Below are 18,726 nucleotides of genomic sequence, written 5' to 3' on the forward strand. Positions count from 1 at the left end.
GAGGCCACGTCACTTATTCCAAGGCGACAGCTGTTTCTTTAAAAAACAGATGTTTCAACATATAAAACCATGAGTTGCAGAAATTATATCGAATTTAACATGAGTTATATTTTACTGAAGCTCCGTCTGAAACTTGTGTTCTTTGGTCCCGAGGTGTGGTTCTCGTTTAGGGATTTTCAATCAATGCCCAAGGGAGCGGTCCTGGGTTAAATCCGGGGCAAGCCCTTTACTCCAGGTCAGACATTATGAATTGTTTGCGATGCTGACGGCGGGGTTGATTTACATTGGCCCACTCTGAAAAAGATTTCTCAGCACTCGCGATGTTTACGTCGTTTCTCTCCCCACAGCTGATGCTCGAGAGAGACAGTGTCTGAGCTGGAGTGAGTTTGGATAAAATTGATGCTCCAGATCTGTGTTAACCACAGGGACGTGACCCATCTAATCCACAGAGCCAAAGTGGAGAATTGAACTGACTGGGGAGCTGGATCTTAACGCTGACCTCCCGGACCTCGGCGTCGTGAAATGTTCCAAAGAAGCTCAACAGACACTCGAGGAACAGCAGCGCATCTTTCCACTGGGCTCAATACAGCTTTCACACTCAGTGTGTGTTCAGTAGTTTCACACTGTAAATGCTGCACCCATTTTGTGTGTCCTTCCATCGCAGATTTGGGTTTCAATCTTGTTTCCACTTGTTCTTTGTGTCCGGGCGGTAGTTGTTGATCTGCCATCGATAGCTGGAGTGCGTTTGGTAAAACTGCATTTGGTGCAGCAGGGTAGCATGGTGGTTAGCATAAATGCTTCACAGCTCCAGGGTCCCAGGTTCGATTCCCGGCTGGATCACTGTCTGTGTAGAGTCTGCACGTCCATACTGTCATTGCCATCGAAAATCAATCTAATATCTGCGGAGAACGCCAAAAGTACTGCAACATTTCAGGTAGTCAGGCGGCATTTGTCGACAGGACAACAAAGTTCGTCTTTCACCATCACCTTTCATTAAAACCGGGACAGGTTAAAAATCAGAAGGGGGTTCAGTGCAGTTAGATTGCGAATATACAGACCGGACCATGTACCACATGCTATGGTATCAGCAAAAGCCGGCACAGCCGCCGAGATTGGTCATCATTAACATATTGACGATGAAGAAAGAGGAGATCTCAGGACGATATCGGCCAACAAGTCCAAAAAGAATGGTTACCTCAATATAAACGCGCTCAGTGTGGAGGATGGAGCGGTCTATTACTGTGCAATGAGCACAGTCTCACAAAGCAGCTACAACCACGTACGAAAGCCTCAGAGAGTATTTTCAATTCCAGTAAATTTGCGTTCCTGCCCTTGTACCGGAGGATGGTTTCATCTGGATTCAGAAAAATATTCAGGTCTATTTCTCCACAATTGCATTGCCGTCTCTGTCCTTGTATAGGTCAATAGAGGAGCCGTTTCGGATTCGTGAGATTAATCAGCATGTCGCGATGCACAGTAAATTTAAGCTTGGAATATCCACTTCCGAGCAGCAGTAATGAAAGTTCTCAGATGTGGGGATAATAAAATCTTCCAGGACCGTTAACTTAGGTCGACCTTATGCCAACGAGTCTGAGCCCCTAGTAGTCTTCAGTAGAACATCGACTTTCCGATCGAAAATACATCAAATCTATGTTGACACTTCCTGCTTTCTGTTATGGAGGTTCCCAGATAAGGGACGTGTTTCAAAGAAAGTGTGGTGCTGTCCAAGTGAGTTCTGTAAAATCCACGGGCCTGTGATGATTCCACGTCTCACAAATGTCCATGCCCGCGGGACCATGTGTACGCTCCTTCCAGATATTTTCCGCACTGCCTCAGGGGACCAATATTGCCAGCATTCTCATTCGGTCCCTGGCAATCAGTGGATTGGCCGTCACTGTTGAAATGCACAGAGTTGTGATCCTGTTGTTGTCGTCTCTGTGGCGCAATCGGTTAGCGCGTTCGGCTGTTAACCGAAAGGTTGGTGGTTCGATCCCACCCAGAGACGGATTGTTGTTCCACTCCTGGATGATATGTTTTTAGGGGCTGTTTTGGACAGGGCTAAATCGCTGGCTTTGAAAGCAGACCAAGCAGGCCAGCAGCACGGTTCGATTCCCGTAACAGCCTCCCCGAGAAGGCGCCGGAATGTGACGACTCGGGGATTTTCAGAGTAACTGAATTTGAAGCCGACTCGTGACAATAAGCGATTTTCCTGTTCTGATAACAGTTACCGTGCACCGGCTGCGGCATGGAGTTGCCTCTATCGCTGTAATATCCTTCATGGCGCCGAGCTGGGGAATAGCTCAACGATGCTGTGTCTCCCTCGATAACTCAGGAGATTGTGACACCTCGTCACAGACCTGCTAACAGACGAATGTTGAGCAGGAGTTGGCTATTCATTCCCTTGAGCCTTCTCCAACATTCAATAAGTTTGTGACAGATGCGAACGTGACCTCAGATTCACATTTCACCTACACCGGATAACCTTTGATTACCTTTTCAGTTGAGAATCCAACCACATCTGTCTTAAAATCTTCAATGGGCCTATCTCAGCGGTCTCTGGAGAAGAATCCCTCAGAAAAGAAGCCCAAAGATCTACATTACCGGGCCGGGTCGAGCAGTATCTCTGGCCATGATGTGGAGATGCCGGCGCTGGACTTGGGTGAGCACAGTAAGAGGTCTTACAACACCAGGTTAAATGATTCTGTTTTGTGATTCACCTGAGGAAGGAGCTGTGCTCCGAAAGCTCGTGTTTGAAACAAACCTGTTGGACTTTAACCTGGTGTTGTAAGACGTCTTACTGTATCTCTGGCAGCAGCGCATCCCTTCCCGATGAACTTAATGCATTCTATGCTCGGTTTGAGCAGGTAACAAACAATCCGTTGTCGAGTGCCCCAGCGGCCCTTTATTCACCCATACCCACCATCACAGTTTCCGAAGTCAGATCGGCCTTCCTGAAAGTGAACCCACGGAAGGCGACGGCCCGGATGGGATCCCTGGTCGTGCACTCAGAGCCTGCGCATACCAGCTGGCAGAGGTATTCACAGACATCTTTAACCTATCCCTACTCCACTCCGAGGTCCCCACCTGCTTCAAGAAGACCACCATCATACCGGTACCAAAGAAGAACGAGGCAACATGCCTCAATGACTACCCTCCGGCGGCCTTGACATCAGTTGTAATGAAGTGCTTCCAGAGGCTGATCATGAAGCGCATCACCTCCATACTCCTAGAGCGCCTTGACCCACTTCAATTCGCATACCGTCACAACCGGTCAACATCAGACGGCATTTCCCTGGCCCTACACTCATCCCTAGAGCATCTCGAAAACAAGGACACCTACATCAGACTCCTATTTATTGACTACAGCTCCGCCTTCAACACCATAATCCCAAAAATCGCGGGTTCGGATCCCGCCCGTGCCTCGGTGCTGATCCATTCAAAGTCCTCTGTAACGTTTCATTGTCTCGCAAACACTTGCAGCATTAAATATCATTCACCTATTTTCTTCATAGGACATTTCACCTTCAGCTAATGAAAATAATTCCAGACAATTTGGTCTCTGAAAAAAGCGATGTTCAGAGCAGTTCCCCTTTTGTACCTTCTTCGTCAGAACCAAAATAAAGAAAACTAGTCTGTTGAGCCCTGCTATTATTCTGAGTTCGAACCTCCGCATGTCCACCAAAGTCTTGGCATTCTTTCGACTTCGTCCTAAGGTGTGAACCGAGAACTCCAGGGATGATTTGCACAGATTAAGCATAGTTTTTTGATTAGAAACACCTATAGTGACAAAGATAGTGTATAAACAGTTGAAATTTAGATTTCTGTCTAGGTTTCCCGCCCTGATATGCATTGCAGTCAACACTGAATCCACTCAACAGCCGAATTCTAACACGGAGTAAACCGAATCCGGCAGCAGAGGGCGCCAAATTCAAGCACGGGCGTCAGAAACTCACCTGATGGTGTCAGCCAAGCCGATAGGATGGGAGGCGAGTGATGTCACAATAGACCCTCTCCCTGCACTGCACTAAGTTCCCTCTCTCCTACACAATCCCTGACTCAGTCCAGTCCAGTTCACTGAGAGAGATTCAGTCAGACATGGTTGTGATAATACTGGCGGCGCTTTGGCACAGTAAGTAGTTATAGTGTTAATTAAACAAGATTAGCATATTAATACACATAGGCTAGAGTATAATTCACGATCGGGAATGTCTATGAAGTGCCTGCATCAGAGGTCCCAGAAAATGCCGCAGATACAAGCAAATTTGTATCAACTCTGTTTAAACTCAGGGCGGCACGGTGGCGCAATGGTTGGCACTGCTGCCTCATTGCACTGAGGACACGGGTTCGATCCCGGTCCCAGATCACTGTCCGTGTGGTGTTTGAACATTCTCACTCCCACAACCTAGATGTACAGGCTCAGTGGAGTGGCCACGCTAAAAAGCACCTCTTAATTGAACAAACTCTAACTTTGTAAAGGAACAACAATCTGTTAATTTCAGTCCTTCGCTTTCGCAGGCCGGCAATGTTCAATCCAGTAGCTCAGTCACCAGTGACAATAACAGTCTCAGAAGGGGCTTCGGTGAAGTTAAATTGCCAATATAAAGGCCCCAACATGTACAAAATGCAATGATATCAGGAGAAACAGGCACAGCCACCGAGATGGATTATCACCAACAACTCAGCAATGAAGAAAGATGTGGGTTCAGGACGATATCTGGCGTTTGCTGACAAATCTAAACAGAACGGTTACCTCAGTATAAGCGCATTCGATGTGGAGGATGGGGAGGTCTATTACTGCGCACTGTGAAACAGCGTTCGAGAAAACCTAAAGCCCCGTACACAACGCTGAGTGAGTGTTTACAGCATCACTGAGGTTCCTTTCCGAGAAGGAATTGATCCCAGGCTCAGGCAAGCAATCATGTCTATTTACCGGACATGTCTCTGTCCTTGTGTAGATCAAGAGAGGAATAGTTTTGGGAAATCTTGAGAGCTATGGTTGAAAATATCAGCCATGATCGAATGGCAGAGCGGACTCGATGGGCCAAGTGACCTAATTCTGCTCCTATGTCTAATAGTCTTATGGTCTTATTATGGTCTATCATACCGCAAATTGTATTGTAACTTTAAAACCAGAATATCTACCTACCGGCAGAGGGTGGCACTCAACTGAGGAGATGGACGAAAATCATGGCCTGCTCTTGCAGAAAGTCCAAGGACAAAGACTCCTCGTTACCTGTTCTTTTAACGCAAAGCAGAATGGATCAATACGTGCTGCGGTACAAAATGTACAAGGTACTTAATGGGCGGCACTGTGGTTCAGTGGGTTGCACTGCTGCTTCATGCTCCTAGGACCCGCGTTCGATTCCCGGCATGGTTCTCTATCCGTGCGGAGTCTGCACGTCCTCCCCGTGTCTGCGTGGGTTTCCTCCGGGTGCTCCGGTTTCCTCCCACAAGTACCGAAAAGACGTGCTGTTAGGTGAATTGGACATTCTGAATTCTCCCTCTGTGTACCTGAACAGGGGTCGGAGTGTGGTGACTCGGGAATTTTCACAGTAACTTCATTGCAGTGTTAATGAATGCCTACTTATGACACTAGTGAAGATTATTATTACGACAATGTCCGCTTAATGTATAATAACCGCCGAGCAACATGAGAATTACTATCAGTTGGGACATGGGAAGCACATGGTGCCAGGTTTAGACTTTAATAGAAATCAATTTTTCGATCGAAAATACCTGAAATTTCTGTTGACACGACATGTCTTTTGTTCGATTCCCACGCAGATCAGGGACATACTTCGCCCATTTATGTTATGAAGAGACGTTGCATAGTTTTGGGTGTACAACATTATGAGGGGCATGGCAGGGTGGATAGGGAGCAGTTGTTCCCCTTAGTTGAAGGGTCAGTTACGGGGGGACACAAGTTCAAGGTGAGGGGCAGGAGGTTATGGTGAATTTGAGGAAAATCTTATTTAGCCAGAGGATGGTGACTGTTTGGAGTAAACTAGGTGGGAGGGTGGTAGAGGCAGTGTGCTTCACATCCATTAAATAGTACCTGGCTGAACACATGGCACGTCTTCACATTCAAGGCTATGGAACACGTGTTGACAAATGAGGTCCTGTAGTTCGTCCTGTATCTTTCACATGTTGGTGCTGACTCGATTGACCGGAAGGCCACATCTGAATTGCTTGGTTCTGTGCATCTGTGATTCTGAGTGCTATAACATTCCTGGCACTATATTAATTCCGCGAGTGACAAACTTCCAGTATTTCTACGTACATATTTATGTCCAGGTATTGGCTGCCCAATTTTACTGGCCTTGTCTTTCACTGGCGTGTCACTGGCAATCAGAGGAATGCATTTCTCTGCTGCAATAAAGCAAGATGTGATAATGTTGTGATAACAAGTACCGTGAGCCGGCTGCAGTATTGGGATCGCTGCACCATTGAAGGACCTCTCGCAAATTCCGACAGCGAGACACCCAAAGCGAGAATCATACCCCGAGACCAACGCCCTTCTAATCCACAGAGCTCAAGTGGAGAATTGAACTGACTGGAGAACTGGATCTCAACGCTGACCTCCCGGACCTCGGACTTTGAATTGTTCCAAAGAAGCTCAACAGACATTTGTTGCTTCCATTGATCTGACAGAGAGCTGGCACAGACACGGCGGGCGGAATGGCCTCAATCTGTGGTGTAATCATTCTCTGATTTGATGCGAACCTCCCCTTGTGGCCAGGAACCCAAAGCCTCTTCTCATTTAATCTTAACCGGGATTTCACTTGGTTAAGACGCCCTACATTTCTAACCTGTCCCGGTTTTAATGAAAGGTGATGGTGAAAGACGAGCTTTATTGTCCTTTCGCCAAATGCCGCCTGACTCCCTGAGTTGTTCCAATATTTTCCGCTTTCTCCGCAGATGCTAGAGTCACAGACAGACTCTCGGCGGTTGTGGCAAGGACTAAACAACATTACGGGCTACAAAGCGAAGCCGAGCAGTATCTCTGGCAGCAGAGCACCCCTCCCCGATGAACTTAATGCATTATATGCTCGGTTTGAGCAGGTAACCAACAATCCGCGGTCGAGTGCCCCAGCAGCCCATAATTCACCCATACCCACCATCAAGTTTCCGAAGTCAGATCGGCCTTCCTGAAAGTGAACCCATGGAAGGCAATGGGCCCGGACAGGATTCCTGGTCGTGCACTCAGAGCCTGCGCATAGCAGGTGGCAGAGGTAGTCACAGACATCTTTAACCTATCCCTACTCCACTCCGAGGTCCCCACCTGCTTCAAGAAGACCACCAACATACCGGTACCAAAGATGAATCAGGCAACATGCCTCATTGACTACCGCCCTGACGTCAGTTGTAATGAAGTGCTTCGAGAGGCTGATCATGAAGCGCATCACCTCCATACTCCCGGAACACCTTGACCCACTTCAATTCGCATACCGTCGCAACCAGTCCACGTCAGACGCCATTTCTCTGGCCCCACACTCATCCCTATAGCATCTCGAAAACAAGTACTCCTACATCAGACTCCTATTTATTGACTACAGCTCCGCCTTCAACACCATAATCCCAGCCAAGCTCATATCAAGCTCCAAAACCTAGGACTTGGCTCTCCACTCTGCAACTGGATCCTTGACTTTCTGACCAACAGACCACAGTCAGTAAGAATGAACACCAACACCTCCTCCACAATAGTCCTCAATACCGGTGCCCCCCAAGGCTGCTTGCTTAGCCCCCTACTCTACTCCCTGTACACACACGACTGCGTGGCAAAACTTGGTTCCAACTCCATCTCCATGTTTGCTGACGATACGACCATAGGGGGCCGGATCTCGAATAACAACGAGTCCGAATACAGGAGGGAGATAGAGAACCTAGTGGAGTGGTGTAACGACAACAATCTCTCCCTCAATGCCAGCAAAACTAAAGAGCTTGTCATCAACTTCAGGAAGCAAAGTACTGTACAATCCCCAGTCAGCATCAACGGAGCCGAGGTGGAGATGGTGAGCAGTTTCAAATTCCTAGGGGTGCACATCACCAAAAATCTATCCTGGTCCACTCACGTCGACGCTATCACCAAGAAAGCACAACAGCGCCTATACTTCCTCAGGAAACTAAGGAAATTCGGCATGCCCACATTAACCCTTACCAACTTTTACAGATGCACTATGGAGAGCATCCTATCAGGCTGCATCACAGCCTGGTATGGCAACTGCTCGGCCCAGGACCGCAAGGAACTTCAGAGAGTCGTGAATACCGCCCAGCCCATCACAGGAACCTGCCTCCCATCCATTGATTTCATCTACACCTCCCACTGCTGGGGGAAAGCGGGCAGCATAATCAAGGATCCCTCCCACCCAGCTTACTCACTTTTCCAACTTCTTCCATCGGGCAGGAGATTCAGAAGTCTGAGAACACGCACGAACAGACTCAAAAACAGCTTCTTCCCCACTGTCACCAGACTCCAAAATCACCCTCTTATTGACTGACCTCATTAACACTACACCCTGTATGCTTCAACCGATGCCAATGCTCATGTAGTTACATTGTATATCTTGTGTTGCCCTATTATGTATTCTCATGTATTTTCTTGAATTCTGTTTAATTCCCTTTTCTTCCATGTACTGAATGATCTGTTGAGCTGCTTGCAGAAAAATAATTTTCACTGTACCTCGGTACATGTGACAATAAACAAATCCAATCCAATCCAGATGTTAGATCGAATTTCGATGCCAATGACAATATGCTTCCATACTTTTCGCGCGGTTCGTTGGTTTAGACTCTAGTTTTGGCGCCCCCTTTAGTTCGATGGAGCGAAGGTGTTTTGCAAAGTGGTCACTCAGTCGGCATTTCGTCTCTCCAATGCAGAGTAGATGGCATAGGGATCAGCAAATGCAACAGGCCAGATTGAAGGATGTCTTATAGTAACGTGTACTCAAAAGGACAGACACAAACGATACTGTAACTGACTTCGAGGAAATGCCAGAGACTTAACTGAACTACCTTTGGGAAAGAAAAAACGGTCTTCCTGATGGAGAAACAGGAAAAGCCAGTGTGGGAATCCAGGCTCAAAGTTGATTTACAATTACCCCTCCTTTCTTCTACATGAACGGTATTTAGGCTGCAGCATTTTACACACCAAAACACAAAGGGGTCAAATATAAGAAACACATAATTGTCAATTCTTAAACTCAACTCAAGCATTGAATAACGAAACAAATATTGTGTAAAGTCGGTTGCTTATTTCTGTAAGATTTAAGAATGCTGCATTAATAATAGAAGAGAGCATTCCGCCGTTAGAGATTCGCTGAACAAATGCTTCAGTTCAATGTAGGTTCTTCTTCTGGCTTGTAAGTTTAGACATCTATTTTAAGGAAACAGACGTGCTCTTGTAAGAAATGACGTGGCCTCTCAGCCGAACCATGCGAAGCTGCAACAAGGCAGTTGAGTTGGAGGTGACACAGGTCCGTTGGCATCTGCTTTGCCAGCTGTTTCTGTAGTGTAGTGGGTATCACATTCGCTTTGTACGCGAAAAGTGGCCGGTTCGAAAACGGGCAGAAACATCTGTTTTTTCCAGTTTAGTCTGTTGCTAAATATTACCTCAACCTCGTAACTGGTCTTCATCATCGAGGAATAACAAAAGCTTGTAACTTCTGTGGGCCAGTGGCTCAATGGATAACGCGTCTGACTACGAATCAGGAGATTCCAGGTTCGACTCCTGGCTGGCTCGGAGTTCCTAGTTTTGGCGTCCCCTTTAGTTCAGTGGGTTGGACAGCTGGTTCCCGATTCAGAGCCAAGTGAGCAGTGCATCATCAATTCTCGTTTCAGCTGTGGTTACTTATGAAAACGCTGCCCTCACAATTGAACTTCAAGCAAAACATAACTTATCTCCAGTTCAGCAAAGTTCAATATCTGATCCTTTGAAAAGTTGAGACATCAGTTTTAAAGAAACGGCTTCTTCCAATAAGTTACATGGCCTCTCAGCGGAACCATGAGAAGCTGCAACAATACATTGAGGTTCAACATTGCACAGGGCCACTGATTGTGACGCTCCCAGCAGTTTCTGTAGTGTAGTGGTTATCACATTCGCCTAACACGCGAAAGGTCCCCGGTTCGAAACCGGGCAGAAACATCGCGTGCTTCTGATTTGGCGTGACGAATGTTTGCACAAAATACGTTTCTTCCTCAATCTCGCACGTTCGAGGAACATGAGATTTGGTCTCGCATGAGATATTAAAATTCCTGCAACAAAGTCAGAAATACTGAATTTTCAAGACGCCGGGGGAAGAAAACCGTTTACTATTTTGCCACAATTCGGATATCAGCAGTTTGTTCATCCACCACAGAATCTATTGGGTTTACGGATGCAGATGAACATATTTAATCACCATTTCAAACATCTCTAAATGTACGAGAAAAGCAACTTACTGCGAATGCGTCAATGGGAAAGAAAAACAGAAAACACAGGACAGTCTCAGCAGGTCTGACAGCCTCTGTGGAGAGAGATGGCAACTGTCGTTTCGAGTCTGGGTGACTCTGTCGAAGCTGGACAACTGGATCTTTGGTCAGGTGTAGACTGGCGGAGTGTGTGGGGGAAGTGGGGGGTGGGTGGGTGGTGGGAGAGGGGAGAGTGAAGCATTGGGCCTCGACAGACGGCCAGCCATGGGTGGAGAATAACAAAAATGTGTTGGGTCGAAAGAAAAAGGGAATGTAAATGTTTCTAATCAGTGTTAAGAACTGTGCTGACAGAGGCGATTAGAAGATTAGAATGTGCTAATGGCAGAGGACAATGAGGAACAAGGGGTGAATTTCCCAAGAGGGATGCGATTGGCTTGGTGAATGGGGAGGGGGAGACAATGGGAGAGGAAGACATATCAATGGAAGCAATGAAAATAAGTTGATAGAAATAAACATGTGGCGAAGTGGGAAGAGTGATTTCACGGTACAAAGTTGTTGAGCGTACTGTGAAACCCGCAAGGCTGTACCGTGCCTATTCGGAGGTTGGGGGCTGTTCCTCGGCGTTGTGCTGAGCTACATGGGAACATTGCAGCAGGCCAAGATCGGACATGTGGACATGAGAGCAGGACAGTGAGTTCAAATAGCAAGCGACAGGAGAGTCTGCCGCCAGGTTGTCGATGGAGCGAAGGTGTTTTGCAAAGTGGTCACCCAGTCGGCATTTAGTCTCTCCAATGCAGAGTAGATGGCGTTGGGATCAGCAAATGCAACAGGCCAGATTGAAGGATGTCTTATAGTAATGTGTACTCAAAAGGACAGACACAAACGATACTGTAACTGACTTAGAGGAAATGCCAGAGACTTAACTGCACCAGCTTTGAGAAAGAAAAGACGGTCTTCCTGATGGAGAAACAGGAAAAGCCAGTGTGGGAATCCAGGCTCAAAGTTGATTTGCAATTACCCCTCCTTTCTTGTACATGAACGGTATTTAGGCTGCAGCATGTTACACACCAAAACACAAAGAGGTCAAATATTTTTAAAAAACATAATTGTCAATTCTTGAACTCTACTCAAGCATTGAATAACGAAACAAATATTGAATAAAGTCGGTTGCTTTTTTCTGTAGGATTTAAGAATGCTGCATTAATAATGGTCTTCAGGACACGCGACAACGAAGAATTGCCGAGCAAAAACTTATATCTAAGTTCCGCACGCATGAGTGTGGCCTAAACAGGGATCTTGGATTCATGTCGCATTACATCCATCACCCCACCATCAGGCCTGGACTTGCAAAATCCTAACAACTGTTCGGGCTTGAGACAATTTACATCTCTTTAACCTGTGATTATCCCTCTCTCTGGATCTGTAATTACCTGCAAATGCCTGCATTCCAAGCATTGTCCAGCATCTCTGACTTTGTCTATATAAATGTTTCTGGAACATACCTCACCATTCACCTGAGGAAGGAGCAGTGCTCCGAAAGCTCGTGTTTGAATCAAACCTGTTGGACTTTAACCTGGTGTTGTAAGACTTCTTACTGTGCTCACCCCAGTCCAACGCCGGCATCTCCACATCATGGCATTAATAATAGAAGAGAGCATTCCGCCGTTAGAGATTTGCTGAACAAATGCTTCAGTTCAATATAGGTTCTTCTTCTGGCTTGCAAGTTTAGACATCTAGTTTAAAGAAACAGACGTGTTCTTGTAAGAAGTGACATGGCCTCTCAGCCGAATCATGCGAAGCTGCAACAAGGCAGTTGAGTTGAAGGTGACACAGGTCCGTTGGCGTTTGCGTTGCCAGCTCTTTCTGTAGTGTAGTGGTTATCACATTCGCTTTACACGCGGTTCGAAACCGGGCAGAAACATTGCTGAGAGATTCCAGTTTAGTCTGTTTCTAAATATTACCTCGATCTCGCAACTGGTCTTCATCATCGAGGAATAGCAAAAGCCTATAACTTCTATGGGCCAGTGGCGCAATGGATAACGTGCCTGACTACGAATCAAGAGAGTCCAGGTTCGACTCCTGGCTGGCTCGCAGTTCCTAGTTTTGGCGTCCCCTTTAGTTCAGTGGGTTGGACAGCTGGTTCCCGATGCAGAGCAAAGTGAGCAGGGCATCATCAATTCTCGTTTCAGCTGTGGTTACTTATGAAAGCCCCGCCCTCACAATTGAACTTCAAGCAAAACATAACTTATCTCCAGTTCAGCAAAGTTCAATATCTGATCCTTTGATAAGTTGAGACATCAGTTTTAAAGAAACGGCTTCTTCCAATAAGTGACATGGCCTCTCAGCGGAACCGTTAGAAGCTGCAACAGTACATTGAGGTTCAACATTGCACAGGGCCACTGATTGTGATGCTCCCAGCACTTTCTGTAGTATAGTGGTTATCACATTCGCCTAACACGCGAAAAGTCCCCGGTTCAAAACCGGGCAGAAACATTTTGCGTCTCATTTTGTGAGACGAATGTTTGCACAAAATACGTTTCTTCCTCAATCTTTCATTTTATCAGTTCAACAACTTCAGACTGTGAACTCTCAGTTCCCCCTCCACCACATGTTTTTTTCCATGAACTTATTATTCCTTCCATTGATATGTTTTACCCTCAGCATTGCCCCCCCCCCCCAGCCCATACCATCCTTCTTGATCAATCAATGTTTGTAATTGTTATCTGACACACTGCTTACCTTTGTTCTGCCATTAACACATTCTGACCACTTGATGCGCCACCAGCACCTTTCTTAGCCTTGATTGGCCTCATTTACATTCCCTTTTTCTTTCTGTCCGAGACATTTTCGACATTTCCCACCTATTGCTAGCCCTCTATCGAGGCCCAATACAGCACGCCACCACCCCCACCCCCCACCCACAATCGTCTGAATCTCCAGTTCCAGTTCTCCAGCTTTGACAAAGAGTCCACTTGACTGGAAACGACAGCTGCCATTTCGCTCCCCAGAGGCTGTCAGACCTGCTGAGATTATCCAGTATTTTCTGTTTTTGTTTCCGTTTGAAGCATCCGCAGTAAGTTGCATTTGTCATACATTTAGACATGTTTGAGATGGTGATTAAATATGTTCATTTGTAAATCGCTGAAATTCTGTTGTGGATGAACTAGCTGCTCATATCCGAGCTGTGCCAAGGTATGAAAATTCTTCACCTCTCATTGCCTGCCGAAAATTCAGTGCTTGGGCCTTAATGTTCAATTCAGTTTAGTGGCTCATGTTCGACGAAATTTCATAGTCCTCGAACACACGAGATTCCGGCAACATTCAGGAACAGAATTATTTTGTGACCAATAATTGTGCAAACTTTTCTCACACAAAATGCTAAATGTTCGATGTTTCTGCCCGGTTTCGAACCGGGGACCTTTCGCGTGTGAGACGAATGTGATAACCACTACACTACATAAACCGCTGGCAATCAATGGACGTGCGGAATGTACAACCTCACTGTGTTGCTGCAGATTCTGATGGTCTATTTGAAAGGCCAGGCCCATTGTTACAGAGGACAGCTGTTTCTTAAATTAATAGATGTCTCAACATATAAAGCCGTGAGATGTGGAAATTATATCGAAATTAACATAAGTTATATTTTGCTTAATGTCGGTCTTAAATTTGTGCTCTTTGGTTTCCAGGTATGGTTCTCGTTTAGGCATTTTCAATCAATGTTTCTGGGAGTGGTCGTGGGTTTAAATCCAGGACAAGTCCTTTACTCCAGGTCAGAGATTATGAATTGTTTGCGACGCTGACGGTGCGGTTGATTTACATTGGCCCACTCTGAAAAAGATTTTCTCTTTAAAATTGATGCTCCAGATCTGTGTTAACCACAGGGACGTGACCCATCTGATCCACAGAGCCAAAGTGGAGAATTGAACTGACTGGAGAGCTGGATCTTAACGCTGCCCTCCAGCACCTCGGCGTCGTGAAATGTTCCAAAGAAGCTCAACAGACACTCGAGGAACAGCAGCGCATCTTTCCACTGGGCTCAATACAGCTTTCACACTCAGTGTGTGCTCAGCAGTTTCACACTGTAAATGCTGCACCCATTTTGTGTGTCCTCATATCGCAGATTTGGGTTTGAATCTTGTTTCCACTTGTTCTTTGTGACTGGGCGGTAGTTGTTTATCAATCTGCCTTCGATAGCTCCTCCAGACATATCTTTTGTTTCTTTGTTTCTTCCATTGCGCTAACAGAGAGCTGGCACAGACACGGCGGCCGGAATGGCCTCATACTGTGGTGTCTTTATTCTCTGATTTGATGCTAAACTAACTCTGTTGCCAGGGACCCAAGGTCTCTTCTCATTTAATCTCTCCTGACTTTCCCCCTATTAGAGCCCTTTCCTGTTGTTCTGTTATCTCCCTCCGGGAGTTCACTTGGTTAAGACGTACTACATTTCTAACCTGTCCCGGTTTTAATGAAAGGTGACGGTGAAAGACGAACTTTGTTGACCTGTCGACAAATGCCGCCTGAGGTGTTGCAGTACCTGAGATGTTGCAGTACTTTTGGCGTTCTCCGCAGATGTTAGATTGATTTTCGATGGCAATGACAGTCTGCTTTGACTCTTTTCGTTGGGCTCGTTGGTCTAGGGGTATGATTCTCGCTTTGGGTGTTTTGCTGTTGGAATTTGCGAGAAGTCCCGAATTCAAATCCTGGATGAGGTCTTCTGTTGGTTAAGCAACAAGATTTCTTTGCGGCGCAAAGCAATCTTCTGTTTTTGTTTGCCATTGACGCATCCGCAGTAAGTTGCTTTTTTCGTACATTTCTACATGTTTGAAATGGTGATTAAATATGTTCATCTGCATCTGTAAACCCAATAGATTCTGTGGTGGTGGAACAAACTGCTAATATCCGAATTGTGGCAAAATAGGGAAGGCTTTTCTTCCCCCCGAGTCTTGAAAATTCAGTATTTCTGACTTTGTTGCAGGAATTTTAATACCTTATGCGAGACCACATTTCATGTTTCTCGAACGTGCGAGATTGAGAAACAAACGTATTTCGTCCAAACATTCGTCACACAAAATGAGAAGCACGCGATTTTCCTGCTCGGTTTCGAACCGGGGACCTTTCACATGTTAGGCGAGTGTGATAACCACTACACTACAGAAACTGCTGGGAGCGCCGCGAACTGTTGACGTGTGTAATGTTCAACCTCAATGTGTTGCTGCAGCTTCTCGTGGTTCAGCTGAGTGGCCATGGAACTTATTGCGGTAAGCCGTTTCTTTAAAACTGATATCTCAACTTATCGAAGAATCAGATATTGAACTTTGCTGAACTGAAGATAAGTTATGTTTTGCTTGGTAAGTTAAATTGAGAGGGCAGGGCTTTCAAAAGTAGCCACAGCTGAAACGAGAATTGATGATGCCCTGCCCACTTTGCTCTGCATCGGGAACCAGCTGTCCAACCCACTGAACTAAAGGGGACGCCAAAACTCGGAAATGCGAACCATTCAGGAGTCGAACCTGGAATCTCCTAGATTTGTAGACAGACGCGTTATCCATTGCGCCACTGGCCCACAGCAGTACCAAGCTTTTACTATTCCTCGATGATGAAGACCAGTTACGAGATTGAGGTAACATTTAACAACAGACTAAACTGGAAGCACCACATGTTTCTGCCCGGTTTCGAACCGGGGACCATTCGCGTGTAAAGCGAATGTGATAACCACTACACTACAGAAACTGCTGGTAACGCAGACTCCAACGGACCTGTGTCACCTTCAAGTCAGCTACCATTTCAATTCACTGTCCTGCTCTCATGTCCACATGTCCGATCTTGGCCTGCTGCAATGTTCCCATGTATCTCAGCACAACGCCGAGGAACATCCCCCATCCTCCGAATAGGCACGGTACAGCCTTGCGGATTTTACAGTCGACTCAACAACTTCGTACCGTGAAATCACTCTTCCCACTTCACCACATGTTTATTTCCATCAACGTATTTTCACTGCTTCCATTGATATGTCTTCCTCTCCCATTGTCTCCCCCTCCCCATTCGACTAGCCAATCCCATCCCTCTTGGGAAATCCGCCCCTTGTTCTTCATTTTCCTCTGCCATTAACACATTCTAATCTTCTAATCGCCTCTGTCAGCACCGTTCTTAACTTTGATTAGAAGCATTTACATTCCCTTTTTCTTTCGGCCCAACACATTTTTGTTATTCTCCACCCATCGCTGGCCGTCTGTCGAGGCCCAATGCTTCACGCTCCCCTCTCCCCCCCACCCACCCTCCACTTCCCCCACACACTCCGCCAGTCTACACCTGACCAAAGATCCAGTTGTCCAGCTTCGACAAAGAGTCACCCAGACTCGAATCGACACTTGCCATCTCTCTCCACAGAGGCTGTCAGACCTGCTGAGACTGTCCTGTGTTTTCTGTTTTTGTTTCCCATTGACGCATCCGCAGTAAGTTGCTTTTATTTAGACATTTTTGAAATGGTGATTAAATATGTTCATCTGCATTTGTAATCCCAATAGATTCTGTGGTGGATGATCAAAATGCTAATATCCGAATTGTGGCAAAATAGAAAAGGCTTTTCTTCCCCTGCCGTCTAGAAAATTCAGCATTTCTGACTTTGTTGCAGGAATTGTAATACCTTAAGCGAGACCTGTGCGAGATTGAGGAAGAAAGGTATTTTGTGTAAACATTCGTCACACGAAATGAGAAGCACGGGACGTTTCTGCCCGGTTTCATACCGGGGACTTTTCGCGTGTTAGGCGAATGTGATAACCACTACACTACAGAAACTGCTGAAAACTTTACATTAGTGGACGTGTGTAATGTTCAACCTCAATGTGGTGTTGCAGCTTCTAACGGTTCCGCTGAGAGGCCATGTAACTTATTGCAAGAAGCCGTTTCTTTAAAACTGATGTCTCAACCTATGAAAGCATCAGATATTGAACTTTGCTGAACTGGAGATAAGTTATGTTTTGCTTGAAGTTACAAAGAGAGGGCAGGGATTTTATAAGTAACCACAGCTGATACGAGAATTGATGATGGCCTGCTGAATTTGCTCTGCATGAAGAACTAGCTGTCCAACCCACTGAACTAAAGAGGACGCCAAAACTCGGAACTCCGAATCAGCCAGGAGTCGAACCTTAAATCTTCTGATTCGTAGTCAGACGCGTTATCCATTGCGCCACTGGTCGACAGCAGTTTCAAGCGTTTGCTATTCGTCGATGATGAAGACCAGTTACGATATTGAGGTAACATTTAGCAACAGACTAAACTGGAAGCACCAGATGTTTCTGCCAGGTTTCGAACCTGGGAACCATTCGCGTGTAAAGCGAATGCGATAACCACTACACTACAGAAACCGCTGGCAACGCAGATTCCAAAGGACCTGTGTCATCTTTAAGTCAGCTGCCTTGTTGCAGCTTCGCATAGTTCGGCTGAGAGGCCATGTCGCTTCTTATAAGAATACGTCTGTTTCTTCAAACCAGATGTCTAAACTTACAAGCCAGAACCTTAAAAGAAGAACCTATATTGAACTGAAGCATTTGTTCAGCAAATCTCTAACGGCGAATTGCTCTCTTCTATTATTAATGCAGCATTCTTAAATCCTACAGAAAAAAGCAACCGACTTTAAACAATATTTGTTTCCTTATTCAATGCTTGAGTTGAGAACATGAGGAATTGCTCTGGTTATTGTCGGAGCCGCAACATCTAAAATATTCTAATGAAGATTCCTATAGAACAGTACAGCACAGAACAGGCCCTTCGGCCCTCGATGTTGTGCCGAACAATGATCACCCTACTTAAACCCACGTAACCCGTATCCCAACAATCCCCCCATTAACCTTACACTACGGGCAATTTAGCATGGCCAATCCACCTAACCCGCACATCTTTGGACTGTGGGAGGAAACCGGAGCACCCGGAGGAAACCCACGCACACACGGGGAGGACGTGCAGACTCCACACAGACAGTGACCCAGCCGGGAATCGAACCTGGGACCCTGGAGCTGTGAAGCATTGATGCTAACCACCATGCTACCGTGCTCCGTGATTCACGGGAAATGTAACGTCCTCATATTTCGGAGCAGTCTAATCGCAAAGAACGTGTTTAAGTTCATTATAGAAGGGACCTGGAAAAAAATCATCGTCGAATAATTGATGATTTAGTGCACACAGTGGAGTAGGAAATTAGGAACCGGGTATGTAGCATTGGTATTTTACCGTCGAGATACTTTGCTGTCTTCCTTGCGCAAAGAAATAAAGTGTAATCACAAATAAGGGCTACAATTGACCAGAGAGTGAATATGTCGGTTT

General features: G+C 46.0%; 9 non-coding genes across 9 annotated transcripts; 5 read left to right on the forward strand and 4 right to left on the reverse strand.

Annotated features, from left to right (window-relative positions):
• Window positions 1-1,931: 1,931 nt before the first annotated feature.
• trnan-guu lies at window positions 1,932-2,005 on the forward strand. The gene has a single exon. It is a non-coding gene; the product is annotated as a tRNA-Asn (tRNA).
• A 7,661-nt stretch (window positions 2,006-9,666) lies between these two features.
• Window positions 9,667-9,739, forward strand: trnar-acg. Its single transcript has one exon. It is a non-coding gene; the product is annotated as a tRNA-Arg (tRNA).
• Window positions 9,740-10,068: 329 nt separating this feature from the next.
• On the forward strand, window positions 10,069-10,141 carry trnav-aac. The gene has a single exon. It is a non-coding gene; the product is annotated as a tRNA-Val (tRNA).
• Window positions 10,142-12,425: 2,284 nt separating this feature from the next.
• On the forward strand, window positions 12,426-12,498 carry trnar-acg. Its single transcript has one exon. It is a non-coding gene; the product is annotated as a tRNA-Arg (tRNA).
• A 329-nt stretch (window positions 12,499-12,827) lies between these two features.
• Window positions 12,828-12,900, forward strand: trnav-aac. Its single transcript has one exon. It is a non-coding gene; the product is annotated as a tRNA-Val (tRNA).
• Window positions 12,901-13,797: 897 nt separating this feature from the next.
• On the reverse strand, window positions 13,798-13,870 carry trnav-cac. The gene has a single exon. It is a non-coding gene; the product is annotated as a tRNA-Val (tRNA).
• Window positions 13,871-16,064: 2,194 nt separating this feature from the next.
• Window positions 16,065-16,137, reverse strand: trnav-uac. The gene has a single exon. It is a non-coding gene; the product is annotated as a tRNA-Val (tRNA).
• Window positions 16,138-17,129: 992 nt separating this feature from the next.
• trnav-aac lies at window positions 17,130-17,202 on the reverse strand. The gene has a single exon. It is a non-coding gene; the product is annotated as a tRNA-Val (tRNA).
• A 495-nt stretch (window positions 17,203-17,697) lies between these two features.
• Window positions 17,698-17,771, reverse strand: trnav-uac. Its single transcript has one exon. It is a non-coding gene; the product is annotated as a tRNA-Val (tRNA).
• Between the last annotated feature and the right edge of the window lie 955 nt (window positions 17,772-18,726).

This window comes from Scyliorhinus canicula, unplaced genomic scaffold (assembly GCF_902713615.1).
Source record: "Scyliorhinus canicula unplaced genomic scaffold, sScyCan1.1, whole genome shotgun sequence".
Taxonomy (NCBI): domain Eukaryota; kingdom Metazoa; phylum Chordata; class Chondrichthyes; order Carcharhiniformes; family Scyliorhinidae; genus Scyliorhinus; species Scyliorhinus canicula.